The following is a 15395-nucleotide window of genomic DNA, read 5'->3' as shown; positions in this document are numbered from 1 at the left end:
ATTAAAGAGATACAGGTGACCTGCTGGGTGGAGCAGGAATTGGCTCATGAATTTTATTTTGTGGAAGTCCTGACAGTTCACTCTCAAAAAACAACAACAACAACAAAAAGAAACACACACCCAAAAAAAACCCCACAACAAAACAAAACAAACCACCCCCCCAAAAAAAGCAAACAAAAAACCCCAAACAAAAACCAAACCACACCTAAATCTGTTTCTTTTACATGGGAAATGCCATATAGTGCTCTGTCTTCCAAGGATATCAGGTGCTGGGTGTCTTGGAATGGGTACTCAAGGCTAGTGGAGATTCTGACCTTCATACCTTTGTGCTGCTTCTGCAGCATGCTTAGCTCCCCAGTAAAGAGCACTGTCTGGAACAGCAGGAGGAAAGGAGCAATCCTTTCCCTGGAAAGTGTTTGAATAGTTTGCAGCATGGGGCCACATATTAAGCAGCTCTCCATCTCCATAACACTGCTTCATTTTCTGTGAGAGGTATATTGGGCTTTAACTGGATGAATGCTACTGCTACGAGTGCTGAGCGAGTGCTAACTCCTGAGGGGGCTGTTGGTAGCCTCTTTAGAGCTCTAGTAAATAATGACTAAGTCCATGAATTACACAGAGAGTTAATGCACTGAGCCCTGTGTTCTCTATGTGCCTTATCTTGCACTGTAACTGGTCTACTACATATTATACTAGTTTGCACTTTCCAGCAATGTCTAGGCAGTCTTTGAAGAAGACCATGAAGAATCTCATAAGTGTTCTGCTCTGTTTTGCTGCACTCCAAAATCTGGACAGTTGCCCAGAATAGAACTCCAACATCCTTTACTTTTTCAGCCTGGGATGAAATCTTATAGGAGCTGCTTTGCAGCAGAGCCAAGGATGATTTTCTTGTGCTATTTCACCACTTACAGTTCTAACCTGAAGCAGGAAACATGTTAGTGCAGGAAAACCTGAGGATGCTTTCCAAACACTTTCTCACTAGCAAAAAGGTGAGCTCAGATAAGATTCCAACCACTCTGCTCCTTTGTCTTGAGGAAAGATTGTTTCTTCTGCCTGCATTATAAATCCCAGTGAAGGACAGCAGTCTCCAAAAGTAGTGTATGCCAACACATGTTTCTCACACCTTGCCTAACTTTATCAGTTAATTATCTCATCCAAGCATGTTGTCTGTGATCCATCTGCAGCTAAAGGAGAAAAAGGAGCATTTCTATAGGCTGTTTCATCCCATCCTGAGTGTCTAATGCAGGTGAGTGAATTGCCCTCTGGATGTGCCTCCCTCTTGCCTTTTCCTTCTGCATAGACTCTAGAGGGAACCTAGATAACCAGTTTAGACTAGACAATTTCTACATGACCAAAGATAAGTGAGATAACTGCTATCCTCAGGTGCGTGTCTGTGTGAGAAAAAGTATCAGTGATGGGAGAGATAAAACATGGGCACAGTCTTAAAACAGTGTGAGGGTTATCTTAGCAGCCTCTCTGTGTGTGCTCATGTGTCTAATGTCCGTATATTTGTTGGTGTGATTTTCCTTTACTCCAGGATATCCACAAAAAGGGGATTCAGAGCAAACAATGTTTCTAATCAGCAACAGACAAAACTGCCAGGAGTTGGATACTGTTAAATATCCATCTATAGGATTGCCATCTTCTTGGAAATCTCAGGAGTAATACTTCAAAGCATGGATGAATCTTGGTGCAAGGGCCTTAAGGATTCAGATGGCTTGGAAGTGAAATATCTTCTATCACTCTTGTGATCTGCAAGGGAAATTGATTTTTATTGGATTTATTTGATTAGGAGGCACAAGTGTTTCCCAAGGAGCATAAATAAACATTTTGGTAGAAACAGGGTAGATGGGATGATCCATAAAGCCAGGAATGTGGCTCAATGTTAGCAAATTTTGTACATCTACAATTGTTTTACAAGACTTTTATGTCCTGTAGCATTTTATAGTAGCCAAAAAAGGGGTGGGGATTGGGGGGTGTAAGGCAAAGCACTTTGAAATAACAACTTGGGCTGAATTTTGGTGGATATCAAGCCCCATCATTTTCAGAAATACACTCCTGGCCTAGAAATCCATGAATATTTTGTGCCTGAGACCTAGAAACATTGCTTCCTCTGACCAATTAATAATTTTCTTTGAAAAGTTAACATTTATTATTTATCACTGCTCCCCATTTAAAAACCAGTTTTTCTCCTTCAGTTATGACAGAGCAAAGCTTAAAACTATTACAGGCATCTTCAGAAGCCTGTCATCTTCAGCAGCTTTAATTGCTCAGTGATGGCATGTATGTACACGTGCAATGAAGTGTATGTACACAGACAAAATGAAGCAGCACAGCTGCTAATGCATTATATGACCTGAGTAACCTGCAAGGCACTGTGTGGGGATGTCACACAACCTGGAGAGAACTAGATGATCCCTAGTGTGTCACCTGTCGATGTTCACACCCCTTCTATGAAGTCCATCTTGACAATGTTGTTAGCTTAAAGTTCTTGAAGATTAGTTTTATTTTCTTTCCCATTTTATAGGGCAGGGTAAGGGTAACTTCAAATGTCCACTGCTTAGGGGTTCTCATGATGTCTCAGTGGCTTCAGCTTTCTCTAAAGCCCTTCAAGCTCTCGTAGGGTTGAACAAAGAGGCCAACCTCAGAGGTCCTTTTCAAGCAGACCTTGATTCCAATGACAGAAAAAAACACCCAGCAGTGCAGAATCCTATAGTAAAGGAATTATTCTCATCTGGATTTAATTTAATTCACCCAGAAAGATGAAAACAGGTCTTCCTGCATATCCATGGAAAGAAGTTGTGGCTGCTTAGGACTCAGGCCATGCCATGTCCTGGGTCCCATGCTGGAAATCACTGACTATGTTGTCCACATACATTCGGAGTTATTTCTGACTGATTCATGCTCTGAATTAGAAGTATTGAAAGCATTGTACTTTATTATTCTCCTTCAAACTCTTATTTCTCTTTTTCCCTTTCTGTGCTACCCAATCTTTTTGAAGAGCAGACTGACTTCTGGTCTGCTGGAAAGGCTTCTGAAGAACAGGGTTGGTGTCACTGCTGCTTAATACTCCTGCAGATCTCTCTGAAGCCATGCACCTCCTCTCATCTTGTACATGATTTATGAGCTTTTGATGGTCTTTGCCACGTCCATCACAAAGTGTTATGAAATCCTGATCCCTGGGTAGAATTTTGAGGCGATATGGATGTAATTAATAAATGTCTGTTATCTTTACAGAAAGACACTAATCTTATGGTGGTCACTGCTCCTTTCAGTTCCAGCACTACCTCATCCATCACACTCTTAGCTACCCACGTTTAAAGCCAAAAACAACAGAAAAACAACCACCAGCAAAACCCTCTCTGATAAATAGAATGACACAACCCTCACCAAGCCACTAGAAAACAAGCCTGTAACTTCTGCTGAGTTTCATCTACACTTAGCTTTTTTTGCCATGACTAATCCATTCTTTCACTCCAAATTTGCCATGGCAAATTGACACGCCTGGATCTTTACATTGAATATCAAACATAGCTCAGCCTTTCACACACACTTATCAGGGAGCTGCTTGATTTCAGCACCAGAAAGGTCATGCCAGAATAGTCAGAATACAGAACAGCCTGGGACAGAAGGAAGTGATGCATTGTTATGTTCAGTTGTTGTGTATGAAATTACAGTGCTTGTATGCATTGCTCTCTAAAATAAGACCAAACCATATGGAATGATTTTAACTTCCCTCCCATAGCAAAACTGCATTGTACCATAATGATTCTCATCTTCTTTAAGTCTTTCAGTAACAGCCCAAACACTCTGTAGTGGGTTCTTTATATTGGTTAGGTGGTTTTGTCAGTCTCATGCACTGTTCTGTAAGAATAATTCCACATCAAACTCCTTAAACTTGAACTGGCAAATACCAGGAGGAAGATAATGTTTAACCTCTTACACACCCACAATAGCAAGTCACATACAACGAATAAATGTGGTTACTTGGTCTTCCATCTGTTCTTTTTTTTCCAGAGAAGTGAAAACCATGATCCTGGACACTTCTGTGGTTTCTTGATTTGGCATATGTTCCCAATTTCTGTGAGAGAAAGCAAAGTACAAATGAAGTTGATTAGATTTTTTCCTTTGCCAAGTCCATTTCTGCTCAGACTATGGAGCAAAGAAGCTCTACTGCTCATACACAGCAGAATATCAAAGCCAGGATTTTGCAATGTGCAGAAGTCTGGACTTTTGAAATGACCTTTCTCTTTATTTAGCTTCCGTGATGACAATAAGAGAATAAGTTGCCTCTGGTAATTATGAAGTACAAGCTAAACCTGCCTAGGAGTACAGAACAAAAGCACAGCCTAATGTTTCCTCTCCCTTGTCAGCTCCCATCAGAACTGTCTTGGCTGCAGCCCCTTGTGGAATGTGTTGTGTTCCTCCATGAGAAGCCCACCTTTCCCTACGGGCTATAACTGCTTCTGGGGGTTCCACACATTTTATATCTTCTGATAGCTTGGAAAACCTGTGGCACCTTCAAAACATGCTGTCACAGATGGTTCATTGGACAAGTCCCTTGCCCTGGATCACGAGCAGAGGAGAAATTTATGTTTCCTACATTTTTTCTATAGCTGTTCAGCAGAGGTTAGGACAGAGCTCCAGGCATGTTCTAAAGCTCCACTAATGTTTTCCACATCTGCAGAAATTGGGCCAAGTCTGAGTCCCTTTGCAGTCCATGGTGAAACTCACTTTGACTATTGGGACGGATACTTGGCCTGTGTTCCTTAGTTTGTGTTACTTTATCTGGTAGTCCCTCATGCTTGAGGAGTGAACTGTTAAGACTAGATTTATACCTCCCCTAACAAAGAAAGGGAAGTAAATCAAAATACAGAAGATAAAAAAAAAAAAAACCAAAAAATAAAAAAACAAAAAACAAGCAACAGAATTGAAAAATAATAAACCAATCCCCAAAACATTTTATCATGGAGATGACAACCTTGTAGAGGAGAGAAATGGGGTAGCTGTGCTGTACTCTTGGTCCCAGAGCAGATGAGGAGGGAAATTCGGCAGTAGGCTTGGCAGGCGCCGTGCTGTTTGTTGCGAGGCAGGGTGGAGCAGCCTGTACTGGGTCACATGGTGGGTGGGACAAACTTGTAAACCTCTTCCTCCTTCAGAACATACCGAACCAGTGAAAGCATGCATGGCCTTCAGCTCAACTGGCCATGGCAGTGAAATACTTTCTGTGTTTGCTTTCCTTTCATTTTCTTTCCCGACGGTAAGTTTCAAATGAATAAAAGACAATGACTGCTATTTAGGTTGCATACAAAGCAATTTTATCAGTTCTCCTACTCAAGAGGGTGGGAGAACTGATTGGATCAACTTAATTGGCCTGTTCTTTCATCTCAACTGGGGTTATATTCATGCACCAGAGCAACAGAGCCAAGAACATGCTGCAGGATGGAGAGCTGGTGACCCAGGCTGTGGGACTCTGAGGTGACCAGTATCCATCTCCTTGTCGTCACACTATGGATCTGCTTTCCTGGAAGCTACAAAATATGGCTGATTTATTCTCTATAAAGGACCCTGTGTTCCTCCATGTCTTGATTAAAGTACTGCAGACTGGGGGGTGGGTGTGAGGGGATGGGGTATTGGTGGTTTGGTTTAATGTTGGGTTTTTGCTTGCTTAGCTTAGCTTCTCTTCTCTTTGGAGCTTACTCAGTGCAAATCCCATTCTAAATCCTGAGAGGTGATCACCAGGAATACAGCAGAAGACATCCATTACTTCTAGGCCTGATTCATCACCTTCATTTGCCCAAGTAGTCAATCCTCTCACCCAAACTAATGATGATGGTGCTGCAGAGGAGAATAGAAGGATAATTTTTAGGGGCTTTAGAATGTGGTAACGCTATCCTAAGATTCAAGATGACTGCTTCCTCCAAACACATATCTTTTTTGAGCTTGGCTACTGAACTTAGACACTCTGTCATGGCCAGGAAGGGAAGTCAGGCCAATGTGTAAGGGCTTCTCAGGGCAGGAGGTTTCCCCAGCCATCTGGGAAGGTGTCTCAGGATGCCAGTTGTGTGGCTGTGCACCCATGAAGCACTGCCTGACCTTGAGCTACAGCCCCTCTGGCTTCACCGAGTTTCTATCACCATTATTGCCAGAGTGCTTGTGGGCTTCAGTTAGGTATACGTGGGCAGTAAACTATGTGAGACTGTTTTTTCTTTCTTTAAATGTGCATGTTATTTTGTGCTCTTGTTAGAGAAGGCAGATGGAAAGATTTACACCTTGTACTTGGAGCCAAATGTGTTGACGTTTACTGTAGCCCTTAGAGACTTTAGGTGTCGTGACTGTCTCAGACTAAGCTTCAGGGAAGTCCTTGCCCAGACAAGCTTTGCCTCCTTTGGAGGAAGTCCTGCTCTATCAGGAGAGCAGAGTTGGTTTTGGACTGGAATTGCCTTTCTCTTTGAAGTCCATACAGAGCAAACACCACAAATGAAGTCAATATGCCCAGAGCCGACCCTGCATATCCCGTTAAATTGAGATGCTGTTAATGAAGATTCTCTCTCCTCTCATTCCTGATGTTCTATATCCCAGCAATGTCATCTCCACTGTGGCTGATATTTCTATGAAAACAGCAGATTTTCTTGCACCAGCTACCTCTGCTATCAGTTGAAACTGGGCAGGGATATCAGTTGCAGAGATTTTCTTACCACTTAGAGTTGTGATCCTGTTTTGCAATATATGTCTCTCTAAACAAGCAGAGGGATTAATTTTCCTATATGAAAAGATTTACTACCTGCAATATTGTATTGAAGTAGTAATATTTTTTTGACCACTCCTGGAGTGATTGTTTCAGTTCATATTTCTAAAGACTGCAAGAAAGCCAGAAATCACAGCAATAAAATAAAGCTGTTTGTTAGTCAGAGCAGAACGTTATTAATAGGAATATATCACGGATAAGGGAATAATTCAGTCACTGTACTAAAAAATATGCCAGTGCTAAGGGCAGGACTGAAGTATTAGGGGGTTTTATTTCATATTGGTTTTAAACTTGTTTATAGGAATGTTGAAACAGGACTCCATATTGCCTTTGAAGACAGAGATGGAAAGGGGCATGGGGATGGAAATTAATATCACATTATGCAGCCCTGCTGCAGTCTTCTCAAGGCAGGCTCATTTTGGAGTATTAAATAAAGTGGACCATAGCTTATCCTCTGCCTCTTGGGGCAAACAGGCTGGCTTAACTTGTCTGCATGGCTGGCACTTCAAGCAGTGCAGAATAGGGTGGCCTCTGAGAGTCCTTCCTAGGCTTCAGGTTGCCCAGGCGCAGTATGGGGCAGCACTGGTTGGTCCTGGCCATGTCCTGGATGAGAGTAGTGCTGGCACTGGACAGCTGTGGACAGTATGTGACAACCTCCTGTCTGGTCTCTTGGCCCTCCTTGCTGTGCTAGTCTATTTTGAACTTCCCAGTGTATTGGACATCAATTTCTGTATTGGTTTATTATTTGCCACCAAACAGAGCCACCGAACATGCTTTATTAGCATCCTCTTTAGCCTGGAGAAGAGGAGGCTCAGGGCACACCTTATTGCTGTCTACAACTACCTGAAGGGAGGCTGTAGCCAGGAGGGAGTTGGTCTCTTCTCCCACGCAATCAACACATAGAACAAGAGGACACAGTCTGAAACTGCACAAGGGGAGGTTTAGGCTGGAGGTGAGGAGAAAGTTCTTCACAGAGTTGTTAGCCATTGGAATGGGCTGCCCGGGGAGGTGGTGGAGTCACTGTCCCTGGAGGTGTTCAAGAGGGGATTGGACGTGGCACTTGGTGCCATGGTTTAGTAGTCATGAAGTATTGGGTGACAGGCTGGACTTTGAGGTCTTTTGCAACCTTATTGATTCTATGGTTCTATGTAATTTTGTATCACTCATTAGATTAATTTACATACTGGAGTTTACTTTCAACCAGTTTTAAGAAGCATATTTGCAAGAGACATTTTTCTAAGACAGTTGAAGTGTGGAAGGAGCGAAAAATAAACTCAGTCCTCAGGAATAAGTGAAAATAAGTAAAGTTGGGCTTATGTTCCTGAAAAAATGGTCTGAGTGAGCTTATCCTTCTCCACTGACATAACAGAGAACATAGGGAGATTAACTCAGTTATTGTTAGCTACATGTCCTGGGATGCTGAGCATCCCTCATTGGTGCTTTCTGCAAGATTAGATTCAAAGTTAGCATAATTCCTGTTAGTCACATTTTGTGGATCATATTTCACATTTAGTCACTTTGGGTTTTGTATCATATTTCACATTACTCTTGTTTTCCACTTACTGGGTCTCATTGCCAAAATTAATTAATAGACCACACTTCGCACCCTGTCATCTTGTGCAGCTCCAGCTGAACTGCTCTCCTCCAACACTCGCCTTTGGAATCTTTAGTGCACTTCTCCCAGTGTAAATAAATGGCGTTACTTATGAGAAAAAAAAAATGTTGCCTAGAGGGAAGAAAAGGTTCACATTCAGACTCTGAGTTTCTTATGTACTCAGAGATAAGTGCATTGCTGAAGAGAGAGATTTTTTTTTTCCCTTCCAAAATTTCTAATTGTAAAATATCTAATTCTATACCCTCCAGGGCAGTTGTGCATGTAAGCACAGCTAATCAGGGCAAACAATAATAATTCTGAATATAGCACATAAAGCAAAAAAAAAAAAAGATAAAGGAGTGATTCTGGCAGCAGGAAAAACATTTCAAACTGTGTTTCACACTTTGCACAGTGCTCATGTAACTGCTTGTGATTGGCTGCACTAGATCTCCTCTGATAAAAACAAAAGATTTGCTTTAAGAGAAGTGTGGCTTGATACACAGAGAAAGACACAGCTCACTCCACATGACAGCTCAGACGCAGGGGAAGGACAGGATATCATTCAAGTCAACTGTATGAGGCTATGTCTCTAGACTGCAAGATTAAGATTTCCCATGGTGGTACCATGGAGGAGATAAACATCTTAACAAGATTTCATGGCCTCCTCAGCCATATCACCTTTGATGTCACTGACACAACTGGGTTTCAGCCACTGACTCACTTCCTTAAGTTCCTCTTCACATGCATATGTGAGATTTCCACGTGTCCTCCTTCAGCCAAATACTGCCTGCACTATGAGTCTTATGAAATCCTATGGATTTCAAAGTACTGCAGTTAAAAGGATTAATAAAGACTGCCATGGAATTGACATTTTTTTTACTGGCTCAAAACCAGTTTTATAGATTTCCACTTTACTTTTATGTCTGACACTTTCCACGGCATGATGGATCATGTTACAGTGACGGTAAGTAGAGTCGACAGTAGGAAGACTCCTCGTGGAAAACAAGGCTTATTTGCATGGCTAATTTGTTGGATGTCTACAATCTCTTCTCCAGAGATTGTAATTGTCTTCATGCTACAACCCAAGGGTCATGTGGACTGTGTGTAGGTGGATTTTACCTTGCAGGTTTAGCCCACACAGTATCAAAATGATTGTGTGAACGTGATGCTTATTGCAGTCCTCTGAAGGATTTTTTACTACGTTCTGATTTTGTGGGACTTTTGACTTCTAATTTGTTTTCCAATAGTTATCCACAATGGTTGCCAGGTGTTTCATTTGCAGCAGACACAAATCAAACACAGGACTCGGTTACAGAGAATACAGAGGTCCTGATATTGGGCAGTAAAACAACAACAATGAAAAAACTATCATATGAGAGGGGCTGCCCACCCTACCAGACTGATTTTACAGCAAGACTTACTTTTCAATAGCCAGCCAGGTCAAAGTGTGTTGCCTGCATTCAGGTGTTTGGGCATCACAGTAATGAGTGCTAGGGAAACTGAAAATTCATCATAACTTGCAGTGCAAGCAGAGGATGAAAAAAAACCCCTTAAGAACATCCTTTCAGTAATCCTGTTCCTTATTACTTGCTGTAGGGCTGCCTGAACTAGCCATCTTGGAAAACTGCAGCTGCCAGGACTAAGCCTAAAAATGTGCAGAATGGAATAGACTGCAGGTATCCTTGTGAAAAGGACTGTCTGTTCCTTATAGAATGATGGCTTAACCAAAAAGATCCTGGGAATTAATATAGTTCCCTTCACTGCAGCAGGTTTTGGCTGAGCAGACAGGGTGCCACCTAGATGTCATCCCAAAGCTTCTATTAAAACACAATCGAGGGAAGCTCAACATGTGAAAATGATTAGCCAAGAGCGTCATGAGTCACCGCACTGGATCTGCTATGTTCTACAAAGTTCAGCTCGTGACCTTTGCAGTGTAAATATGATGTGATCAAAACGTACAAGGCATCTACATTAAACCTTGTGATACAGTCATTTCATTTCCAGTTGGAGGCTTGATGAGATCTGTGGAAATGGCAGCGTGCGAGGAGCAGGCACACAGCTAGAGATGCTGAGCTCCTCGGGAAGGCACAGTTGCCAAAGTGAGCACTCTCCCAAGCTCTGCCTACAGCTTTTAGGGCTCACATCTTGGTATTGGGTTTGGCTGAGCTGGAGTTAGTTGTCCTCACAGCATCTTTCTAGTGCTGTGTTTTGCAGCAATAGTTGATAGCACAGTAGTGTTTTGGCTGCTGTTGAATAAGTATCCAGGCTGTGTCTTTCCAACATTTCCCTGCATCAAGAGTATGCTGAGGGATGGGCAAGATCTTAGGAGGGGATGCAGCTGAGCCAGCTGACCCAGGCTGGGCAAAGGGATATTCCATGCCATATGATGTCAGCTCAGGTATAAGAATGAAGTGAAAGAAGGAAGTCAGAGGGGATTGGCCCATGGTGTCTATCCTAAGGAACCACCGAGCATAGAGAGCCCTGCTGCCCGAGACCGACCATGTCCTGCTGATGGGAAGTAGAGACTAACATCTCTCTCCCTCTGCTTTCGCTTCCCCATGGCCTATTGATTTGGCTTATTGTTGTTATTAAATTGCTTCTGTCTTATTACTGGCCTTTGTTATATTTTTCTCCTCTTCCCTGTTCATTTAAGAAGGGGAATGCTAGGGCAGCTTTGGTGGGCATTTGGCCCCTAGGCCAGGGCCAAACCGCCACAAAATCCCCAAATAATCTTGTAATACAGCAAGTTTACTTTTCAGGGGTATTGTTTTTAGTTAAATTCATGTTTTTCTTTGATTAAGTTCAAATTACCTTATTTACTAGAATTAATGGAAAACAAAGACTAAAGAGACATAAATGTAGCAGCCCAGGCAGTTAACAAGGTGAATATATGCCTTTCTCACAGAAGGAATTTCTGTGTGAGCTGCTCTAACCTGAACACCTGCTTAAATAATGAACCTTAAAGTTTATCTGGTTTTATTTGTTCTTTTCATTGCCACCTTACTTATTCCCAAACAATACTTGGCATTTGAGAAGGACTTCATTTGAATGAAATTTACTGAGCAAAATTCTAAACTTCACATACACTGCTGCATATCTAAATTAGCTCCATTTATGCTTTGTATATGCCCCCTTATTACCTGGATCTAAATGTCACCTATTCCTACTCAGCTGTGAGATTGACTTTTTCTTCTGTGCAGGGTAATAACAGTTTTTTCCAATGAGTCTAGGGAGATGTTACATTGTTTCAAGTCCATATATTAAAAACAAAACAAAGCAAAGCAAAGCAAAACAAAGCAAAGCAAAGCAAAGCAAAACAAAGCAAAGCGAAGCGAAGCAAAGCAAAACAAAACAAAAAATCCCACAACCAAACCAAGACAAGAAACATTGAAATAAAAAAGCCAAAACACTTTAAATGACCTTCTAAAGCTGCATTGTTCTGATATTAGAGGCATCTTTTTCCATGAGTCATCTCAATTATTCAAGATTACAGTCACAGAAGGTTCAACATGTGTGATCTATTCTCAGCAGAGAGTGGTAACTGGGCCCTGACTATTAAGTCATCTTGCATCATTTTTTTTCCTTTGATATTAGTTCTGATATGGTATCACTTTCAGTAAGAGCTGAGGAAGTCCCAGCAGATGCACACTCACAAATTTAATCTATCCCACTTCCTAGCCACAGATTAATTAACTAATTAACTGTTAAAATGTTATTTTGTTTCAATTCTTCTTTACTGCCATGGCATTTTTAAAGGGGCAGAACAAATAAATACAAGTAGTAGAGGTTCACAAGAGACTGAGACTTGCTAGACTAGCAGCAGCTTTATCTAAATACAAAGAATATGCAATCATTTAATTGGATTTAGATCAACTGAAAGGATCATGCTGATGCAATCTAGTGATCAAAAATAATCTCTTCTCGATCATCATTAATTAGCAATCTCCATAGATTTTTACTGTATTGACCCTAGCTACTGAGTTGCTAAATCTGTTTTGAAACGTGTGACTTATTTCCCTGTTCTGCTAAACGCTTGTCTTTGAACATGATAGTGGTGGTGCATGAGGTAGAGCCACTGCAGAAGCTGAGAGGAGTTCCCAACAGTGTCACAGTGAAGGGAGTGCTTTTCTCAGGTGAAGTGCTTTGTATGATGACACTGCAGGCTGAATGGTTTTCCATCATAAGCAGGATTTTAGAGAGTTGGCAGCGGGAGACAGGGGCTTTCTTTGAGATGGTACTCTTCAGCCTTTGGTTGGTCACAGGTTATAGAAGCAGCCTATAAAGGTGAGGAGTGAAAGCAGGCTGGGGTCTCATTCAGAGATAGAACTTGATAAGCAGGAGACAAGGAAGAGCTTTGTTATCATAGGGCAGAAAAAAAATAATCCTCTCATTAAAAGTAAATTTGGCTGATTAATTTTAGGAATATTTTATGGTGTGTTGAGAGCTGAAAGCTGAAAAATACTTTGAGCTGGGTTCTTTTTCGTTTCTGATTTGAGCACTTATTTGTTTCTTTTGTGGATCTCATGGAGGTCTTTTATTGATCTGATGTCGACGCCTAAGCTTCTAGGGATGATTTCTCTCACTTAATATCTTGTGTCTGCATTTAAGACAAATAGATGACCTAGAGAGCGGTAGGATAGACATATATACTCTTGCCTTGCCCTCCCTACCCACTCTCCTAGTTTCCAAAAGTCATCAGCTTACAAGCTTTCTGAACCATATGTGGCTTCTCTTGAGTCCTCTGCAGTTTGCTGCCCAGGGAATGGAGATCCATCTCCTTTGCATTCAGACTGGCTCATTTTTGCTCCTGAACTCTTGTAGTGGAATAAATAGTCACTTCCTAAATACCCATCCCAGTAATGACTGTATTCATGCTTCTATTCTACAGCCTGAAAAGACACAGTTTGTTTAGCCATTTCTTATACAGAAGTGATTTTTCATTATGTTCTTTCTCAGAACAGTTCCTGTTTTTACAGTCTCCTTTTACTTTTTGAGACACAGGCAAACTATGGATTTATTCAGCAGGATCACGACATCCTTTGTCTTGTTCTCTACTGCTCTCTTAATAATTCCTAGTATTAGCTGACTTGCTCGATTACTGTTATGAGTGAGGTGATAGATCCATGAAATTACCTATTACCAAGATCCCCTTACTAATTAGCAGCTGAGGAGTGGCGTTGGAGCAATTTTTGTGTGTGTTTGGTGGCGTTTTCCCCATGTGCATTAACTTACATTTTTCAACACTGGTCAATAAAATGACTGATGAAAGTCACTCAGTCTGTGAAGAAAAGCAACTCTTCACAGGTGGACTTCAGCTCTGTTCTTGTGAATAATTTAGCAGACTTCCAATCATTTCAGATCCCCCAATTGCATTTTCTGTGACCTATGTGGGAAGGGAGAAGAGCATATTATTGCACTAGTGGCTGTCAGAAATAAGAAATCTAATTAAATCTCTCTTTCTAGGTGTGTGTTCTGTCTTGGAGTAGTAGATGTCAAGCTAAAAAAAAATTAAAGTTAAAATAACCATGGTTTCCCCTGGTTCAGCAGCACTTTTTATCAGGAATCACTGAAATATCTGCTTCCATTTCAAGATGGGAAGAAGCAGAAAATCAAAATGGCAAAAACTGTCTTTGCCTCCATTCATTTCTACAGGTGGAAAGTCCTGGCATAGCCCCTTAGCTCCTGCTGAGGCTGTAGCCAGCAACTTGGGGTTTACATGGTACAAAAATATTGCCAGGGTTTCAAGGACATTAATTAAAGCAGCTAATCACATTCTTTTTCCTTACATATGACAGTAAAATGACAATGTCCTTTACAATGAATAAATAATAAAAGGCAAAACCTAACCTTAAGATGATTGGGGGAAAAATTATTTTAAGAAGATCTGGTCACCAAAAAGATCCCACATTTAAGCTCTGAGATAGGTCATGCTGTAGCTACTCTCTGGCATTTTGTTCTTCCAGCTACTGTGACTGAAGTCTTTCAAACAATAAAACCTGTATCTCCATGGACTTCAATTTAATAACAATCTCCCCAGATTTAGGATGTTTGAAATAAGCTGAAAACCAAACAGACAGAGCAGAGACAGATCCCTGCTCTTTGGGATGGGTGAATAACATCCAGCAGGGCTGGAGTGTCAGGTGGATGCAGTAACCTTGGGCTCATCCACTGCTCTTAAGAGCTTTCTACCTGTACCACTTTCTTACTGTTATCTAACAACTTTATTCCAAGATTGAAGGTGAATATAGATAGAAAAACTTTGGTGTGAGCTCCTGCATTTCCTGATAATTTCCTGTAATTAAAACAAAATGAATGCTAAATCTTCTGTAAGATATTGTTTCAGATTGTAAATAATTAGGAAAAATATTTATGAAGGCATGCTGAAATAATGTGCACAGGAGGCAGTGTGAAGATGACCACAAGAAAGGTCCTTCCATTCTCTACCAGTCTAAATAAATAAATAAGTGGCTGTTTAAATAGCTCATCCTCAGAAATGTCAGCTCATATAAAACAAACAAACAAAACACCCCACCTTTTTGTGGAGGCTTTCTCTATCTTAGGGAATTGAAAAGACAAGTGACTCCCAGGAGCCAGTCAGTCTTCATTTTTATAGCCCCTTCTGTTTAGCAATAGCCTCTGTTATGTGCTTGAATGTTGCTATAAACAATTCAAACTTAGTCCTGAGGAGTCCTTGCCAAAAATAGGAATGATAATTATGATTAGAACAAGAAATGGAACTTTACAACCTTATGATAAGAAGTTATACAAAGAGTTGCCTGTACTAGTTAATGGTAGAACCTGATGGCTCAGAAGATTTCTTGAAATGTAGTATCCCAGGTCCCTACATTTAATCTTGTTCTTGACTTTGAATTTGTTTTTCAAGTGCTGCCTTGTGATTTATTTTGAATGCCTTCCTAAGTCTGTCAAGCGCCTTCCTTTGGACATCTTAGACAAAGTGTTGTCACCTGCAAATACTGATATGGCTGTTAAGCCCTTTTCCAAACAGTCTTATTAATTGCAGTTTCTAAAAGAACTCAGCAATTTTTCATTATG

The sequence above is a fragment of the Dryobates pubescens genome, chromosome 23 (assembly GCF_014839835.1).
Source record: "Dryobates pubescens isolate bDryPub1 chromosome 23, bDryPub1.pri, whole genome shotgun sequence".
Taxonomy (NCBI): Eukaryota; Metazoa; Chordata; class Aves; order Piciformes; family Picidae; genus Dryobates; species Dryobates pubescens.
This window is presented reverse-complemented; position numbering follows the sequence as displayed.